Source organism: Stylophora pistillata, chromosome 14 (genome assembly GCF_964205215.1).
Source record: "Stylophora pistillata chromosome 14, jaStyPist1.2, whole genome shotgun sequence".
NCBI classification, from domain to species: Eukaryota; Metazoa; Cnidaria; class Anthozoa; order Scleractinia; family Pocilloporidae; genus Stylophora; species Stylophora pistillata.
Genome location: NC_142532.1, coordinates 7,935,203 through 7,955,824, shown reverse-complemented (window position 1 = coordinate 7,955,824; position 20,622 = coordinate 7,935,203). Strand labels below are relative to the sequence as shown.

Below are 20,622 nucleotides of genomic sequence, written 5' to 3'. Positions count from 1 at the left end.
GCATGATCACTGTGAAGAGGGGAAAGGAAGTAAAATCCCGCAATTCTTCCCACTGTAAGGTACTCAAGTATGCTGAAAAGGAGGAGCACGACGATTTGGGTTGTGACAAGGAACGACAACCGATGAACAGGCGACCAACGAACCGCCATATTGAAGTAGGGGAGGTTCCTGGAGAAGGAAATATAGTCATGCAAGAGACGCACAGGGGACCGACAATCGCGCCAATGGAACCCCGAAGATCAGTACGAGCCAGAACGTCCACGTGGGAAACAATTTACAGAGACTTCAAGCCTCACTAAAGAAAAGGGGGGAGGTATAGTGTCCAGGCCTCCAAGTCCACGCCCAAGGCCCCAGGAGACGTAGACTCGAGTATTTATTATGCACTGTAAAGTGAGAACGGGGTGTGAGAAAATCTAGGATAACGAACAAACTAAGCGAGCTGTAAGCGAACTGTAAGCGAACTGCAAGCGAACTGTATAAGCGAACTCCTGAACGTTACATGATGTAATGACCCTATATAAAACTATGAATCAAGAACTCAAAAAAGTAACAGCTTGGCTAACTACAACTACTAAGTTGTCTATGAATATTAATAAAACAAATTTCATAATATTGAAAAGTAATAGAAAAAAGCTAAAACACAAAGCAAATGTTATTATTAACGAACATACAATTGACCAAGTGAAATATACAAAATTTGTGGGAATATACATTGATGAAGAACCCTCTTGGAAGTACCATATTAACCATATTGCTAGTTAAATCTCAAAGATGACAGGCATAATGGCCAGGGCAAGACATCACTTAACCTCTAAAACATTTCTAACTTTATACCATACCGTGATTTACCCCTACTTGAATTATTGTAACATCATTTGGGGGAGTACTTATCCGACTAGACTTCTCTCTATCTTCAAGATACAGAAGAAAATTGTGAGGATCATGACCTTCTCAAATTATAATGAAGATACAAGACCTTTGTTTCAGTCGTTAGAAATACTAAAAATCTAAGAACTAAACACATACCTGACAGCAGTTTTCATGTATCATATTAGCATGACAAGCTTCCAGTATTTTTTAATAACTTTTTTATTACCAATGATAACTTACATTCTTACAATACTTGCAAATCTCTGATCAATAAGAAATAATTAATATCCGCCATCTACTATTAGTAAACTATTTCAAATGATATTATAATTTAATGGGGATCTTTAAAAAAGCTCAACAGAGCTTGCTAGATCTCCTGCCGTATCTTGTTTATATTGTAGTATCTGATACAATGAATATATGAAGTTCATACATTTTGAACTGCGGTATTAAATACGTATGATGCACGATCCTTCGCAGTAGATAGCACTATTTATGCAATAGCGAAAATCAGACCTGAAAAAAATCAGGCCTGTACGGGATTCGAACCACTGACCTCTGCGATACTAGTGCAGTGCTCTACCAATTGAGCTAACAAGCCAACTGGGAGCAGGCCGCTAAGTTGATTCGTAATAAACCCGTGATGATAAATCAGATACAATAAATATATGAAAGTTCATATATTTTGAACTGCGGTATTAGATACGTATGATGCACGATCTTCACAGTAGAGAGCGCTATTTATGCAATAGCGAAAATCAGACCTGAAAAAAAATCAAGCCTGTACGGGATTGGAACCACTGACCTCTGCGATACTAGTGGGGCAGCTCTATGGCTCTCCAACTGCATAAAAGAAACAGTCTCTGGGCTAGCATCACTACTCTGCATATGCTGTTCTAACTCTGAGTGTGGAGAGACAAATATCTGTCGAACAAACAAGACCCACCGCAGCACCGGAACAACGCGAGGGAGACCAATTTTTAATGTAAACACGAAGCTCGCTGCAGGTTTGTTTACATTTAACGTTGCTAAAAATATTGTTTTCCACCATTAAAGCATCCATTTAACATCTAGCCAATTTTTTAATAAGTTGAATCGACATATTTGAGGGATGCCACACACAGGCATAGGTCCTACCCACGTAAAGGAGTTGTTGTCATCCATCAACATACCATCACTTGGAGAGTCTGCGCTGAAGGCTTGCGAGAGGGAAGTAGGGCCCCAAATTGAAAAGTTGGCAAAGGGTTCATGTCTGGAAAGTTTAGAAAGCAAAAGAAACCTGTGGAAAGATGATAGTGAAAAGGAAAATGTGGAGATAGGAGCGTCATATGACATGGCATGGCAAAAAAGGGGAAAAGCCCACAATAGCCTGACAGGTACACTGCAAATTCTACATCGGAAAGAATTGAAAAGGGTGCATTTGGATAGGCATTTTCATAGAAAGCTGCTCTTTTTTTCTCTGGATTGTTCTTTAACTTACTGACAGTTCTGTTGTCAGCCAATAGTCAAAGTTAATTAAATAAATAATAAATAAATAAAATATATCCTTACTTTCACCACTAGGTGTTGGCTCCATGGTTGGCCTAAAAAGTGGCAAGGTGATTTGCTATAGTTGAAGGTCAAAAAGGTACTGTATATACATATATTTTGTCCACTAGCACCTTGTTGTAAACAACAAGAGCAATGTTTTTTTTTTTTCAATTTCACCATAAAAGTACAGAATCATTCAACATATGACAGCACCCATATTTGCCACCTCTTGAAAGTGTTACCCAGGACCTTTCTCATAATGTCTTTTGTAAAGGTGTGCAACATGTGAAACTGCCAGCAGACAGTCAAAAAAGCCTTGCATACACGACTGCAAAGTGCAGGCTCAACTGAGAAGGCTCGTCAAAAGCTATGGAAACTGATGTTTGTGTTGATGTGGTCAAAAAGTAATTACTAATCAGATATGTAATAATAAAAATAAAAAATAAAATAACAATTATAATAATAGTTGTTAACATGTTAAATTCACAGTTTTATTGCTGCAAAGAAAGACTTGTGGAATCTGTTCTTATGATATCAGTGTTACAGTAATGACACTTGAACCATAAACAGTGCAAAGTCTTACATTACCTTACACCCTTGCTAATAAGGATTCAAAGTTTGACAAGAGAGCAAACATAAAAATGCACCTTTATTTTATAATATGAGTATGTTGAAAATGTAGAAAAGAGAATACTTTAAGTAATATTTCAAAAATGAGTGCGAGTGTTTCATTGGGGTTTCCAAACATGAGAAAACTGATGAAAGGAACAGGCCGTAGGCGGATTGCTTTTATTGTTTTCGAGTGTTTGAAAACCCTGATGAAACACGAAGAACGAGTTTTTGAAATTGCTTCTGAATCGTGCATCATTACTTTTTTTGCTATTGTTTTTCAGTAATTATTGGCCTTCGTTGTCAAATAATTTAGCAGTGTCACAAGTCCCTGGGGATCGTCATTGTGGGGTTTGACATTTTATCAAGCTCTAGGGTTTGACATTTCATCAAAGTATAGTGGAAAAGCCTCTGTCCAGTGTTTCATCGGGGTTTCTAAACGAACACATGTGGCCAAATTGGTGTATCCTGATTGGTTTGTAACTTGATGAATTATTAATGACTTTGAGAAGATAATGACTAGGTGTTGTTTAAATGCCCTCACTTTTTATGGCACAAAATTTTATTTTTGTGGTTTTACTCTGCTTAACAGTTGTGGAGAAAAAAATGCAGTTGTATCTGTTCTTGTTGGGGACGATGATTCGTCCACCATAAATAAAGTGAGGAAAAATGTTGAGCATGAGGTTGAAAAATGGTCAGATGTAGTCCACGCTAAAAGATCCTTCCCTGTGTAGCATCAAGACCCAAAACAAAAGCCTGACAGATATGGTGATACAGTATTTCCAGCGATGCTTTGGTTACGCACTAAAGCAGAATAAGGATGATGAAGAAGATTAAGTGTGCAAGCTCAGGTTTGGGTCTCCCTCACCTACAAGTGGTATACCAAAGAGGCAAGGAAGGAGGGGTGAAGCAAGTTCTGATGGAGAGGTTTGACAACAAACCCAGAGTCTCCTCAAACAAGCGGGTGCTGGCGAAAATTATGTCAGTACTTTATAGGTAATGCAAATTAATTAAGATTGTGATTTGTGCAATTAATGTCCTGAAATAATATTTGCACGGAAAATGTAGTAGTCAAATGAGGACCAGTGAGACATTGAAGTGTGGTTCTGAAGTATAAAAAGCAAATTTTAAAGTACAGTTTGTAGTTTTTCAGAGTATACTACATTGTACTGTATATATCACTCCTGTTAGAGTGATGGGTGAAGAATTCACATTTTGGTGTGTATAGAAACCAAATTAAACAAAAAGAAACACACAAAGAACAGAAATCAACAGTGTTTTCTTCAAGTTTCTTTGTGAAGCCTTTATTGCCCCAAAGCAAAAAATATCGAACTCTAGCTCACTGGAATTAACAAAACGCCAGCGCTACAAAATAGTTTGGTTTATAGCTTAAAAATCTCCTAGTAAGAATTTCTGTGTTGGCGATATCAAACGCATAAAATCAACCGAAAACAGGCCTAATATCGAGTGCATACTTCGAACACGATGGGCACCATTTTGCGTCTTGTCCCAGTCCCTACCGTGCAAATTCTTCATCTTGACTACGACCTCAAAACCATGTCCACCTTTCACGGCAGTTTGTGAGGAAACAAGCACGCTGACACCCGATTTTTTTTCCAAGTATTATTATGAACAGTCTAAGAAAGATCATATTTGAAGAAGAAAAAAAGTTTGATAGTAGAACACGACTTTTTTTGGAAAATAGTTCCGTACTTGGTGTATTTTGGTCAAGGCGAGGACTTCAAGCCTAACCCCGAAACTATCCGAAAAAGTGCAAAAATCTCCACAACCAGGCAATAAAAAACAGCTAATATCGAGCAATACTGCTTTAATTTAAAAATGAAATTCTGTGTCTTTCAAGTTACCACAACTAAATTCTGTATGAAGGTGATTCGAATTTTTAATGCACAACCAGTAAAAATACCCCATTTTAAGAGCCTGCTGACGCTTAAACAAGTACGGTTTCACCATTTTTTTATTGCATTTTTTTTTAATGTTTATATCATGAATGTTAATTATACCAAGTTTCAAAAAAAGTTTGACAGTAGAACAATTTCAAGGGAATTACTTTGAGTAGTGAAAATAAGCCAACTGGGGGCTGGTCATTATGTTGGTTGGTAATATTACTTCTACATTACAGTACTAAATTACTACACAAGTAGGGTTTATTAATAAAAAACAGCTAATATCGAGCAATACTTTCAAACATTTCATGAAACCGCTGTAGACATATATGATTTTAGTAGACATAGATTTGAGTGGACATATATGATTTTTATGCGTTTAAGGAAAAAAACCTTTCACTCTGATGTAAACTATGGACAGAATATGCAATACAGTTTAGAAATCTTCACTTGCATTCATTGCAAGAGGAAGATTTGAATGTTGAACTTGTTTGACAGCTTAGATGTACTTTGTTTACTGCCAGTTCCCAGTGGAAAACAGAGATCCTACAGTGGAGTTAAAAGATTATCTTGATCGCATCTACAATCTAGATTTCCCCTCCACTATCTACAGCTTCTGTAGATATTTGCCCCCTTGGAATATCTCTTCCATCCAAAAGTGCTCAGAATTAAAACCACCATGAATCAAATGTCAATACCAATAAACCTTCATATTGTTATTCTGTTACAGACAAGAACAGTAAAAAGGCTTATATCGAAACATTTAATGCCTCCATCGTGACAAATGTTTTAGCATAGCAACAAAAACTTCGCAAACATATCAAAGTTCATTCGGATGAAAGGACGATGAAAATCAATGCTCGCAACAAGGGCTTTAGCCAAGCAGGAACCCTTCGCGTCATCACAGGATACACACGAGAGAAAAGCCTTTAAAGTGCATGGTTTGTGACAAGCGCTTTAGTCGCGCAGGAAATCTTCGCCGTCACAACAGGGTACATGCTGGTAAAAAGCCTTTTAAATGTAAGGTTTGTGACAAGTCCTTTGGCCGAGCTGACGCCCTTCGTTGTCACAACAGGGTACATACTGGAGAAAAGTCTTTTAAGTGCGAGGTCTGTGACAAGGGCTTTAGCCAAGCAGGATACCTTCGAGATCATCAAAAGGTACGTACGGGAGAAAAGCCTTTTAGATGTAAGGTTTGTGACAAGTGCTTTAGCGAAGCAGAATACCTTCGAGAACATCAAAGGGTACATTAGGGAGAAAAGCCTTTTAAGTGTAGGATTTGTGACAAGAGCTTCAGCCAAGGAGGAAATCTTCGACAACATCACAGGGTACATACTGGAGAAAAGCCTTTTAAGTGCAAGATTTGTGACAAGTGCTTTAGCCGAGGAGGAATTCTTCGCCGTCACAACAGAGTACATACAGGAGAAAAGCCTTTTAAATGTAAAGTTTGTGACAAGTCCTTTGGCCGAGCTGACAACCTTCTTTGTCACAACAGGGTACACACTGGAGAAAAGCCTTTTAAGTGTAAGGTTTGTGACAAGTGCTTTAGCCGAGCAGGACACCTTTGCCGTCACATCAGGGTACATACTGGAGAAAAGTCTTTTAAGTGTAAGGTTTGTGACAAGTCCTTTTGCCGAGCTGAAACCCTTCGCCTTCATAAAATAGTACATTTGGCTAAAAGGTTTAGCTGCTGGATTTGTCAGAAGTTATTTCGTACTGAGGACGCCCTGCAAAAGCATTACGATGATCACATGGAAAAAGCAGTTCGTACAATCATCTAGGTTAAGCAGAGAATTCTGGTTTTGAGACAAAGTCTGATGATGTTCTCAATCTAAACAGCTGGACCTGAACTGTTCTGTTTAACTCCTTACAATTACATTTTCAAACGTTAGCTTTACACCTTGGCGAACTTGGCTACTTGCAGTATGCTCAATCATTTTTACCTGCTCCTGTGTCAATTACAGTACTCTTTGTTTTACAAGTCTGAATGAAGCTTACTCGAGAAAGCGGAAATTGTAAGCAAATGATTGCGTTGTAATTTTCGGGTTCTTATACCTTTTGAAATAAAGCATCTACAATTAAAACCTTGCTTAAAAGTGCTACTTTGAAATGTCTAAAAAATATAAGCATTCTAATGCAAATCCCAGACATAATTATTTTAGTTAAATAATGCAGATCACGTTCCGATGAAAAATTAGCCTGCAATGCATTAACGTTAGAAGCTCTTGATCGTATATCCAACCAATTATTTTCGATTTAGAGTTAGAGTGGACGGTGGGGGAAAAGGGCAGGGGAATAGCCTGCATAGCAAGCGTTTCTGTGGAGTTTTCTACAGTGAAAAGCCAATTTTCGTAGTTTCGGACACGCCCAAAATAGGGCGAGAGCGAAAACGAGGAGGAGGGGGGGAGGGGAGGGGAGAGAGGGGGGAAAGGTAGAGAACTGTTACGACTTCGTTGAAGTCCGTCGTGTGGCCGTAAAGGGACTAGTTGTAGTCAAATCCCAAACGTTAAAAACTGACACGTACGCAAGGGTTTCTAATTCAACTTTAGGAAAGTTAGACGTTCATAGTTTAAAACGATTTTAAGGTGGTCAGCGGTGCTTCTACAGGTTATGTATCGACATTTTGTTGAGCGGAAAACAGCGGTTTGAGCTTGTTCTTAAGGACTACGCCTCCTAATAAGGATCTAATTTTGCCAGGCCAATGATTATGCAAGCGAAATACATCTTACCAAGGGATGTCTAAATCCACGCAAAAATTTCGAGATAATTAATTAGCTTAAAAATCTGAAAGAAGTGTCAATCAAAATTTCCACGCCGATTCCATTTGAATTTGATCTTTGTTTTTACAAAATCAATCTAAAATGTAAAAATCAGTAAAGTAACAAGCAAATATTATCCTCAGGCCAGTGCAATTTCGGCTTAAAAACGTGAGATCCTGTTATTAGTCATGATCATGTTGTTCATGACACCGGCTTTCTGATCGGACTGTTTAAATTGAAAGAAAAATAAAGTTCATGTCAAATAACAGAGTGAATCATAACGTAGTAACGACACTTGGGGACTTGGGTCAGGGTTTGCAGTTCAAGATTTCTCTCTGAACTAAACTGAAAAATTATTGGGAATTTATACCCATTTACAACAGGGATAAACAACAGGATTTAAAAGACAATTTGAAATTTCTTTCAGGTGTTTTAACGGGAGGAAGTTTCGAAACGTCATTTTGTGCAAATTAAAAGACCAAAACTCATACAGTAGACAAACTTTAATTACAATTTTTGAGACCTATTAAGGATTATTAAACGTTTCAGAACTGAAAAAAGCGGAAACAGCTGAATTACTTTATCTCAGGTCGGTTAACTCACGAAGGCTGCTGATTTGATATTTATCCTTAGTGGATCCTATGGGCCCCAATCCCCTCAGAACGGGTTATCGAAGAAGAAAAATGGTTAATTGTGTGATATTATCACTTCGTATCATTTTTACTAAGTAAAACTAAAACTTTCTTCAAGGATCTATAGGAGTAGTAACTTGCTCAATACCGGAGAACTTTCATCATCAAGGTGGCTATTACAGCTCTTAATCATCATCCTCATCATCATCTCTCTCATCATCTTCTTAACCTATTACAGCTCTTTTCAAGCAAAGAGTACATGTATATCTTACCATCAAAAAATACATTTCTGAGCTTTAAATTACCTCAAAAATTCGCAAGAGAATGTACGTTCGGCTTTGTCAGTTCTGTCAACGTGGGATCGAAAAGCTAATCAGCAAAGCTTGATGTGGTCCCTTCTATATTTGCTTTTCGGAAAAGATGTTTATATTTGTGTTTTGGCATGCGCCGGCAAATAGCAGCACTTAGTTAAATATTCAAACCAAATAGGTTTCCATATGGATATACTCATAAATTGCTCACTCTATTTAATACAACAACCAAGCTAAGTTAATAATCATTCGCCAGAGCAAAAATCACCGCGATGTTTAAAATTATCTCTCAAACATGAATATACTATTGAATGGTAACTATACCTTGCAACAGCCAAAGAGCTGTCTCATAACTAACGCTGAAGTCATCGTTCAAACGTTTGCTGACTGCCTCTTATTTGTTGTTTCGCTCGTTGGCGACATGCTTATCGGTATAGTTGTTTAGAAAACAAAACGCACGAGGAAGTCAATCAACTTGTTCATCGTAAACATGGCCACGTCTGATCTACTGTTTCCCATTTTCCGATTCCCTCACAATGTAAGAAAATTGTTTGCGAACTCCTGGTTGATCAGTGGTTCTTTTGGTCAGGCCTTGTGTAAGCTGCTTTTCTTCTTGCCTGCTGTCTTGGGGGCTGTGTCTATTCAAAGTATGGTTCTGATAGCAGTGGATCGTTTTGAAGCAGTGTTATTTCCTCTTCGATCGCTTCTCATCAGTTCAAAGCCCAGCTTTTTTCTTATTTTAGTCTCTTGGATCATTGCAATGGCTGGGATAGCCCCATTTGTTTTGGAGCCTAAACTTTTGAAAGACTTCGCTGGAAAGCAAACCTGTGCAATTGTGAATGAAGCCTTTCGGATGTGCATGACGTAAGTTTTCAGTACCCTATTTTATATGGCTCTTATTTTAATTTACCATGCTCTATATCATTATGTATCTTAAGCTTAAACCACTGAGCATACCAGGAATACGATCAGTTAACACAGAAAAACAGCGACTCAAGAGGGAGAAAGACTTGCTCAAGTTAGTCCTTGCTATTGTGTCAACCTTCATACTTTGCTGGCTGCCATACAAAATTTCCTGACTGCTTTTCAATTTCTAAAACTTTACTTTATCCTCATGTCATTTTAGAATTTTCTTGTGAAATAAATCCTTGCATATGTTTCTTTTTCAGTGGAAATTATCGTTAAGGACTTAAAAATCTTTTCACAGGTGCCGCCCCAGAACTCAAAGCCAATTAGATTGCAACGTACAATTCAGATTCGTATTTAAATACAGTGGCTCGGAAGTAGGTTTACTGCAATTATTAGGCACAATTAACTTGAATGTATCTGTTGTATGAAGTTGCACTTGAAGTATCAATTGATGTTTGATATATACGGCTAAATGCTAAGCGAACCATAGTTACCAGTTATGCTTTTCATGACATCGGCCCGATGTCTTTAAACAGAGATTTAAAATATACTGAACATGGAATTTTTTTACATCTTTCAAGGCAAAAAAAAAAAATTAAAAAAATAATATCAACTTAGATAGCCGTTTTCTACCTAAACTCTCTCGGTATAGTTGAATTCATATGAAATCAACCTTTATCATTTAATCCCGTTGATAAGACCAGTGAGGCTGATGCTTTGATTGCGATTGAAACTGTTTTCGCGATGTTCGCGCATGGATGAGAGATGATAAGTTGATGCTAAACGACAACAAAACTGAGTTCTTCATCATTGGCACGGAAAGACGGCTATTGAAGGTGTCCGTTGACAAGATCAAGATTGGCCAAGCTGAGGTATCGCCCGTCTCTTCAGGGCGTAATTTGGGCACCTGGTTCGATTCTCATCTGGACATGTCGACTCATTTGACTAAGGCTTGCGGTAGCGCGTTTTATTATCTGTATAATATCCGGCACGTTAGGAAGTATCTGTCTCGTGAGCCCACCGAGAGGCTAGTTCACGCGTTTATCACAAGCAGGCTTGATTACTGCAATGGTTTATTGTACGGTGCTCCTGAGTATCAAATTGAGAAACTTCAAAGAGTCATGAATGCTAGTGCTCGATTAGTTTACTGCGCACCTAAGTATTGTCACATTACTCCTTTGCTAAGAGAGCTCCACTTGTTACCAGTGCGCTTGCGTGTAGATTTTAAGATGCTCCTTGTGACATTTAAGATACGTCACGGTGTTGCGCCCAACAATCTAAAGGATCTAGTCTCTGTCTTGCCGGACTCACATTATCAACTACCCCGTAACAATAATGGTATATTGTATGAAAGACCTCAGCTAAGGACGAAGAAGACTATGAGAGATCGCGCGTTTTCAATAGCTGCCCCCATCTTATGGAACAGTCTTCCTCTGCCAATAAGACAGGAAACATCACTAAACTCCTGACAGGTTCTTTTCAAGGTAGAACCAATCAGTTTCAGTGTACATGTGTTAAGAATATAGTAGGATGTGCGTACCATAAGACTGGCTTACTCATCATCCTTTTCATATTAAATAACTCGTCTGAGTGTAGTCAGAATTCGGCTTATCAGTGCAGAAAACTCCACGGAAACACTTGCTATTTAGGCTAACAAAGGAGAGTTTCCGTCCCACACCCCCTATTTTTCTTTTTGACTGTCGTTCACCACCTTGATACAAATTTTAATTTGTATCAGTGGGGCGAGCGGCATCAGCAAAAGACTGGGGAGATTAATACCAGTTTTCTTCCCAACCTTCTGCTACCGTAAGAATAAAAAATGGCAGCTGTAACTTTCACTAAGAGAATACTATGCGATCGCTCGCGCATTCGAGGGCCTCGCTACCAGAGTCCACCGCAGTGTGCTACGATCAATTTTCTTTTAACTGAATTAAAGGAAGGACAGCACGTAGTCTAATGCCAAACGTGTTAGAATCAAAACATACACGAGGGTCGCTAATTCATCTTACGGAAAGTTTGACGTTCGAAGTTTAAAACGATTTTAGGTGTCAGCGATGCTTCCTTACTTCTGTAAGTTATGTTAAGACAGTTTGTCCCGCGAAAAGCAGCAGTGTGAGCTCGTTCTTTATTTTTTGAAACGTTCTCAAATTGGAAAACTCATTTGTATATAGTGGTTTAGGGCTCTGAATGAGCCGAGGGATATGGGGCGAAGCTCTACATTCGTCCCAATCCTCTCGCTACTTTGCCCCTCATTACTTTTTCGCAAACAAAACTGCGAGCTACGCAAGCTAAAGAAAGTTAAAATTTCAACCAGTACCTACATTTGTTCTAATTATGTGGTATTCCAGAGCCCCAGTAACCTCAACACTGAAAATGTACCTCACTTAATATCAGAGTCCAGTCAAGAGAACATCAACAATTGATATTCTTTTGAGTCCAGTCCGTTATCGGTCTTTCCTAAAACTCACCGTGAGGAAACTGGATTCTAACCGCCTCGAAGAGCCCAAAGATGCTGTCTTATTAAACAACTGGCAGGGTTCGTAGGAAATATGAAGCAAATTCTGTGTTCTGATTGGTTACCTTAGCGAGGAAGACTGGCCCATCTTGCCCATACGGGATTGCCCGCTCTGATCCCGCGAAGGAAGAAAAAGTGCGACAGAAGGCATTCAAAACAAAGAAAAAATATAGACTCTCGTGGTTTTATTGTGCTATAAATACTTGGCTTTCTTTCCCAGCTCTCGAAATAAACAATCCGATCTTGATTCATATTAAAACGAAATCTTTTTTCCATATAATAAGTCTTTTAATGACCAAGCTTGTGCGGTCAAGATGGTTGGATATTTCTACTTTCAATTTCTCTTCGAAGATAGAGTTTTCAGTGACCTTACAGGATGGTACGCTTATACGATGTCTTCCAATGAAGACTTGAAGATAGACGCAGTGTCAGTTGTCGTTGTGCCATTTTACATTCCTTTTTTTTGATTTCGCATTATCACTTATTTTATGATCAATTCACCGTTGACCCCAGGATAAAGTACACGCATAAGAGGGGAACAAAATTCTCCTTAAAATGAATTTTGACGGACACCACGCGATAGAGGTAAATTTCGAGTGCGAGGCGTTATTGGCCATATCGATCTTCACTTATGTGAACCTGATTTGTAGTATCTGACTGACACATTCCATGTTTTCGTTGTTTCTGTTGTGTTTTCGTTGTGTTACTTAGCTAAACTTAGCTCCATTTTCTGCCTTTAAAAGCACACACAACCCACAATTCCTCTATTTGCTCCGACGAAGGGCTAACGCTCGAAACGTCAGCTTTTGTATCGTTACGGTGGCCAATTTACCATTTCAACTTTGTTGATATATCCAAATTATTTTGTTACCCCCACCGACGCAGCCCCTAACAATTCTTTAGAAACTATCAGCCTTTATTCTTGTATCTTCAGTCTCTTTTGAGCTGTTGCACAAGTTCTGGCTCATTTCAGTTGCGCCATAAATCCATGGGTATGCTTCTCTTTCAGTAGAAATTATCGGATGAGGCTGAAGAACTTTATTGGATGTGCTACCCTAGAATTCAGAGAGAGTAAGTCCGCCCCGTAGCAGTCAGGTTCATATTTAAATACGGTGCGTCGAAAACTGGGTCAAAATTGGCAAACTAACTGGAAGGTGGTATAATGTACAAAAAAATCGACAAAATACTATCAGCATTGATTTCGGGAGATGGATTAAACATAAAGGTTTGTCGTTAGGTTTATTTGAGTGGTTTCGCTCTAAGTGACACCATACAATAGAGGGGGTGGGGGGGGGGGGTGAAGGACAATGCAAACAGCCCGCAAACGGGGACTCTAATAATAAAGGTGACCGCTTAATAGACATGAGAATTGCAGTAATTTAGGAGGAAAAATTTCGGGACTTTGACAGCTGACCTCTACTACAAGGTAACCGCTCAATACGGTGCAACTTAATACAAGTTGGACTGTATTTACAAAGTCTAGAGATAATTGTGTAACTCCTACTGCAGCATCTTGCACGGAATACTCGTCGAATTGACCATTTTTAAGCGGGTGTTCTGAATTATTTCTAAATGCACGACGGAGGAGCTAAACTTGCAGCAGAAACGATTATGAAAGCTAATAGGTCAAGCATAGCTGTGTCAATAAAATTTTTAGCACTTGGTTCAAATATAAATTTGACAATACCTACTAGTATAATATTCTTCCCTGGGTATCGTTATTCATGAGATGTAAATAAGGTATGGGGAATCGCTCTGGCTTGGGACAAGCCCAAACCAGAGACGAATAGTCGGGAAGATGCACTCCAAAAACCTGGATTCCTCCCGGGTTGGGAGGGCGGATCGCTAGATCTAATCTAAATGGCGGCCTAGAGTAGAGTGCAAAGGTGGAGCCAACATGGTCCTTTATATTATTAATTGCATTTCCCCAGGGCATATTATTAATATATGCTAGTTACTTTGCATAGTATAATATTCTTCCCTGGGTATTGTTATTCATGAGATGTAAATAGGGTATGGGGAATCGCTCTGGCCTTCCTTAAGCCCCGCGCTGACTTTTGCGACAGTCAGACCAAGCACTCACTCAATGCGAAAATGCTGCTGATGCCTCTGATGGTGATGCTAGATTACAGCAAGTAGACAATAACTTAACTACTATGCATGCCACATTTATTCTTTTTCAGAAAAAATAGAAGATATAATTCAGTGGCCACTTCAGTTTGAAGTGGCCAGCAGTTTAATGCTAAATTCAAGATGGCGGTCAATTCGTGGACAGTTTATCGAACTGTGACAATCAAACAGCTGGCAAGATCAAAATACATTAAGATATGTACAACTAAACGACTTACCATGTTTATAAAGTATTTTATCTGACCCATACATGACTTTTAGGGGTACTTCAAGTAGGTACTCTATAGGGAACTCCATTGAGTAGGGCTCCGCGTTTTGTCATCTCCCTTACATCAGGCAGTATTGAAATATTATAACTCCAGAGATGGAAAAGATTTCCATGAAGTCAAAATATTGTTACTTGCCCCTACTGGAAAAGCTGCTTTTTGTATCAGAGGTAACACGTCCAATACAGAGTACTTTGCAAATACCAGCATGCCAATCACTTAAGAATTATAAACCACCAGACTCTATCAGACTTAACACTTTGAGATGTAAACTTCATGCACTCAAACTAATATTTCTAGATGAGATATCTATCGTAGGAAATATTGTGTTTAATGTACAAATAAACAATAGACTAAAAGTTATATAAGGCAGCAAAGAGGCATTCGGGGGCGTTCGTGTTATTGCACTGGGTGATTTATTTCAGCTAGAACCAGTTATGGATAGATATGAGTTTAAAAATGTGAAGGACTCTGAGTATGGAGCTCTTGCTACCAATCCCTGGAAAGAACTCTTTACCATGTTTGAATTTCAAGAAATCATGAGGCAGAGAGAAAGTAAACAATTTTCTGTAATTCTTAACAGATTAAGAGAAGGTAATCACACCACAGGAGACAACCCAAACTTAAAGAGAGGTGCATTTCAGAAAATTGTAGAAAGCAGTTTCCATTAAGACCTGCAGCAGCCAAAATCATACATAGATCAGAAGGTGGCACAGAAACTAGAGTAGCTGTGAACTCTAACACCAAAAGGGCAATACCTCATGTGCATTATGTAGGACTCAGCAGGGTAACAACAATTGATGGACTTTACATAACTGACCTGAAAGTAAAGTAGCTGTTAGTCTCGTTGTTAAAGTTCACATGCAGCAGTTACGCACAGATCGCCATACCAAACTTTCTAATACCCTGATCTATGAATTAGACCCAAGTACTTTTAAAATTTGCTTCCTCAATTCAAGATCTCTGCATAAACATATTGAAGACATACGTACTGACCTAAACTATTCAAATATGGATATCAATATTTTATCAGCAACAAGACTATACCATTTAGATAGCAATGGCAGCCATGCCATAAGTGGGTATAGTATATTTGGATATGACAGTGAATCTGCAATGCTCACTTCAAGGCCCTTTGGTGGAACAGCTGTATACACTAAAATTTTCTTTATGCCTGGATATCCACTGGCCAAAAACACAAACGGAGTACAAATAACCATGGACAGCAATATGTTTAGTACTGTGTATATTGTACCAAGCATTTTTATTTTTTATGTGAACAGAGCTAACAGAAAGGTCTGTGTCAGAAGTTTTTGTTGAATGCAATTACATCCGTTCCAATTACACAATATCGATTTCTTCCAGTTTCGTTGCTTAATTCACACTGAACTAAAGTTTTGATTCTAACAAGTATTTTCCATTTCTACAAGTAAGATTAAGCCTTTGACTTTGCCTTCGACATGTAGCTATTGGTACTTTGTAATCATTTAGAGTACAGGCTATATATATGTTTCCTTTGAAGATTGGCAGTTTCTGGTTAATAAAATGCTACGTTTTACATTCGTCCTTTGTTTGTAGTGTTCTTTGCTTATGTACCTTTTTCCGATTGTAATGGACTAATATGTTACAAAACCCCACAGTGAGAATCAGTTCAGCCCAAACCTTTGGCAACAATACACTATATGACCAGTGGTCCTAAAAGACACATTTCTGATAACTATAGCAATATTCGACATTGCTAATACTGAGATTAGAGTGAACCCCAGGATTGGCCGAGCTAGTGCCAAGTCGCTTAAAGAGAATAATCTTTTGCGCGGCCTCGATCCATGATGTCGTCGTCGGCAGTCCATTTCAGGCGATGATGACTGTTTATGTTAGGTGAGGCAGACTCTCTGATGAGCAACCAGACCCGCTCGCTAGCGGCAGATCCTGTTACAGCGACTACATGTATAATCAGATGTTGCAGTGGAATGTCTCTTTTCATGGGCACGCTGGTATTCCGGTTGCCGCTTCTCTTTGATGCTTTCACTGATTGTTTAACAGTGGCTCTCCAGAAACTTCTGTCCAAAGTATCCTGTTCCCAGGTTTCAGACTTGACATTGGCATTTTTCATGTGCCGCTTCAGCACGTCCTTGAAGCGTAACTTCTGTCCACCTTGCTTTCTCTTCCCTTTTCTGAGCTTGCCATAGAATACTGCCTTTGGCAGCCTTGAGTCTGGTATTCGCCATACATGTCCAGCCCAGCGAAGTTGTCACGCTGTGATGAGAGCTTGGATACTTGGTGTCTCTGCTCTTTTGAGGACTTCAACGTCAGGTACACGATCTTGCCATCGTATCCCTTGTATCTGGTGCAGATGACGGATCTGAACTCTGGAAAGCCTTTTGATGTGGCGTTGATAGATGGTCATTGACTCAACGGAGTAAAGCAGTGACGACAAGATGATAGCATTGTAGACCTGCACAGAGTTTCCCGATCCACAGTGTCGAAAGCCTTAGAGAAGTCATCAAAGACTGTGTAGAGAGGCTGGCGTTTTTCAACGGCTTTCTCTTGGAGCTGGCGAAGAGTGAAGATCATATCTGTTGTTGACCTACCAGCCCTGAAACCACATTGGCTTTCGGGGTGGATCGGACTTCTTCCGAAATAGCCTTCCAGCCTCGTTTCCTGTAAGGCGGCAATGTCCATGTTGAAACGATGCAGTTCTTTTGCAATCATTGCTGCACGTCTCTCAGGTCGCGTGTCATTCTCCTTGTCAAGCATAGTTCGTACATTCCATGTTGCAATATTCATTTTAATTTTCTTACATTTCTTACCACTGAAATGAAGACCTGCTGGCCGCGGTGAACCAGCCAGGATAACTTATAGGAAAGCTTTGTTTACCCCACCTTTTCTAGGGGCTTCCCTTTCCAGGGCAGGCTGTGCTCTCCCTAAATAGGGCAGCCTAGACACTCACAGTGCTGCCTTAGCCTGCTGTTGCCCAGATCTTCAGCAGAGCTACGACCGACAGAAATGAGCCGCCTGTGTGTAGGACTCCTGCTAGCAGCTTCCAGCTTCTCAGGCCTGCTACCGTCGCATTTATCCCATCGCCACAGGGCTTCCCTCCCACCCACCGTCGCATTCATTTCATCGCCACAGGGTTTCCATCCCACCCATCACAAACGCCTTGTACAGTAATAAAGACAGTCGATGTCGTGCCCCCACCGGTCTATCTCTCTGGACCTCCATATCTGAAACCAAAGTGGTGCACAGACGTGCCACAGACCTGGAAGATATGTTGGATGCCCCGCAGGGACTGCTACGTGCCAGTGATGCTATCCGTTGCCCAACAAGTGAGTCTTCCGCATATCATCCGAGGATGTGCCATTGACCATACAATCTGGTTCCTGTGCCACAGAGCACCGAGAACGTCCTGCTACCAATGTTCCCTGCTATTTAACCCATAGCTGGAGGGTCTTTTAACGTTATACCCCAGGACGATGATGTTGTAGAACATGCAGAACTAAAAATGCCCCACAAATTCCTTTAAATGTTTCGGTTTGCAAAGCTTTTTTCTCTTTAAGAGGGCTTTCGTTGATCATTAATCCGTGTGGGAATGTGAAAATTATCGTAGACATCCCGAAAGGTACAAAACTTTAACAAAAACCTTTGTTCCCAATTCCTGGTTCGTGCAGAATTCCCTAATAAGTTGTTACACATTCTGTTCGTCCAAAAGTTACTAGTAGAGGGGAGAAGACAATTCGAATGCACAGTAGAAATAAGGATTAATTAAATGCAGTAGGTAATCAAAGTTACAAATTAGAATCAAGTAATCTTTTTTCTTTTTTTTTGGTAATTGGGACCACACAAATTCAGCCGCAAAAATTCAGCAACAATCTTCAGTTATAATCTCGTAACCTTCAATCGCAGCTTCGCCCTTTTCATCCGTATAATTAAACATGATTTTAATTTAATAGTAATTTATTAATTTATAGTGCGCTTTTGATCATTACATGTTAAAAAGCGCACGTAAATTAATAAATTATTATCATTATTAAAATCATGTTTAATTATACGGATGAAAAGGGCGAAGCTGCGATTGAAGGTTACGAGTTTCATTTATAACTTAATATTGTTGCTGAATTTGTGTGGTCCCAACTAAAAAAAATACAGCAGTACTTAAACTAAGAAAGTACCCCGGGATATGTAACACATACCTAACTAACAATGAGACGATTATGAAGAGAACTGAGTGCGAGAAATAAACCAATATAGTCAATACAGACCGAGAGGGAAATATCGTAAATGTAAAGTAAAGAAAGGCTAACTTTGGTATAGCTCCTATGGTATACCAGATGAAAATTTGAAAGTAGCAGCAGCAACTAATGGCGGTGAAACATGAAATACAATATCTGATACATGTGCTGAAAAGAAAGTGATTGAAATGGCAAACTTATTAAGTAATACTGAATCATTAGCTAATGAAGGATTGATTGTTAAAAAGAAACCAGAACAGAGCACAGGAGAAAAGTAACAAACTACGCGTTTCGGAACTAACATTCACGAGAATACAAACCCTACAATATTTTCTCTTGACCAAAAACTATTAATAAAAGGCAAGGAAAATAAACAAGAAACATCTCTTTATTCTAAAAAGTCATAAGACAGATCGTTCAAAAGCGAAAAAACCAAAGAATTTCTTGGATTTATAAGACCTGGGCGATATATGCACTATTGTTGTTTACATCAGTTCACGGCCATTGCGTTAAGTTAAAGATTCTTTAAGTTCAATAATTTAAAGACAAAATCTTCGATTTAGTAATACTTTAAAAACATATGAACACTTATAGAAAAATAAAATTTATCAGTCCAAATAATAGTCAAATATCGCAGAGCCTCACTTGAAGTCAGGAAGTTCTGTTTTCATTTTCCGGCCTTTCCTTACTCTTTGGAGAATTGCATTTTTCGTTACTCTAGAACTACTTCCGTCGCTTTTACGCTTAAGTTTGATTTATTCCTGGAACATGTAGTTTCAATTTAAGCTCAAAAAGGTCTACCTTGATTGGGATAGATCGAAAGAGGTAACAACTGTATTCCACAAAAAGTTCGAAGTACATTTAAGCAACTAGCTTGCACTAGACACATGTATGCCTTTGCATACCTATTTTTACGTCAGCCAGCGCAACACCGAAAAGTGTTCTGATAGGAAACACCACCAACATGAAGCCGACTTACTCAGCAAAGGTCGCTTGTGAAAAGGAGAAAGCAGAATTTAGGACGAAACAAATAAACATGTCATGAAGAGCCAAACATGTAAAGACGAGGTAATTGGGCGAATCACAGCAGATTTTTTAAACATTTCTCGACGCGTTTCTGTTACGTGTACCTCTATATTTTGCTGTGATGCAAATCTAACTCATTTCCGTTGATTTTGCTTCGCCTAAAAATTTAGAGGAGCTTCATAATGGAAACTTTTAACTGCAAACATGTGTGCGACGGCGGCAATCTTTTGAGTGTTTATACTTCAAAATGGCGGATATTGAAAATTGGCTTACTTCAGGAATGTCTTGTTGTATAAATGCAAAAGATCCCAGGGAAATAAAACAGTAGAAAGTTGAAGCCTTCCATGAACATGACTCAAGAGATTTCCTGATCGGTTTCATAGCGCACCGCGGCAATTTTTTGCACGTTTGTTTGAAGAACCAACAAATCCACTTTAGAGCAACTGTAGAAACACTTGAAAAAAAGATGATATTTTATTTTTAAGGAGAGGTTATAAGTTGGTTTTGCTGCCAATCAATTGCAGAAGCATCAGACAAATAGGATTAGTGTGAAACTAATTTAAAAAAACTAATTTAAAACTTGCGATGAACTGACTCGACAATTATGAAGGTTTTGTTGAAGAAAATACAGTAAAGCGTTTCAAGTAGATTTCTCCTATATGAGCGAAAATTTAACAAATGCACATTCCTGTCATATGTACGGGACTAAAGCCTACCAATGGACGAGGTATGGACGAAATTGAATTTTGAGCTGTGCCCGCGATTTCTTTGATTTTTAATGAAATTTTCTCCTAAGTCTAATAATCATTTACGAGCCCATCTGCTAATATCGTCAGGCTGGTTATGTTTAATTGTCCTAACTGCTACGAAAAGCGCCCAGAATTCACGAAAGAAAAAAGCAAAATCTTTGAGGCAAGGTATTTTTTTTTCGC

General features: G+C 39.0%; 1 pseudogene across 1 annotated transcript in view; it reads left to right on the top strand.

Moving 5' to 3' along the window:
• The window catches only part of LOC148716353 (uncharacterized), a 95,181-nt pseudogene that overhangs the window by 24,009 nt on the left and 50,550 nt on the right, over positions 1-20,622 (top strand). Inside the window, exon 3 of the transcript XR_015995260.1 lies at positions 5,939-6,647. The product of XR_015995260.1 is annotated as an uncharacterized LOC148716353 (transcript). The remainder of the gene's footprint in view (positions 1-5,938; positions 6,648-20,622) is intronic.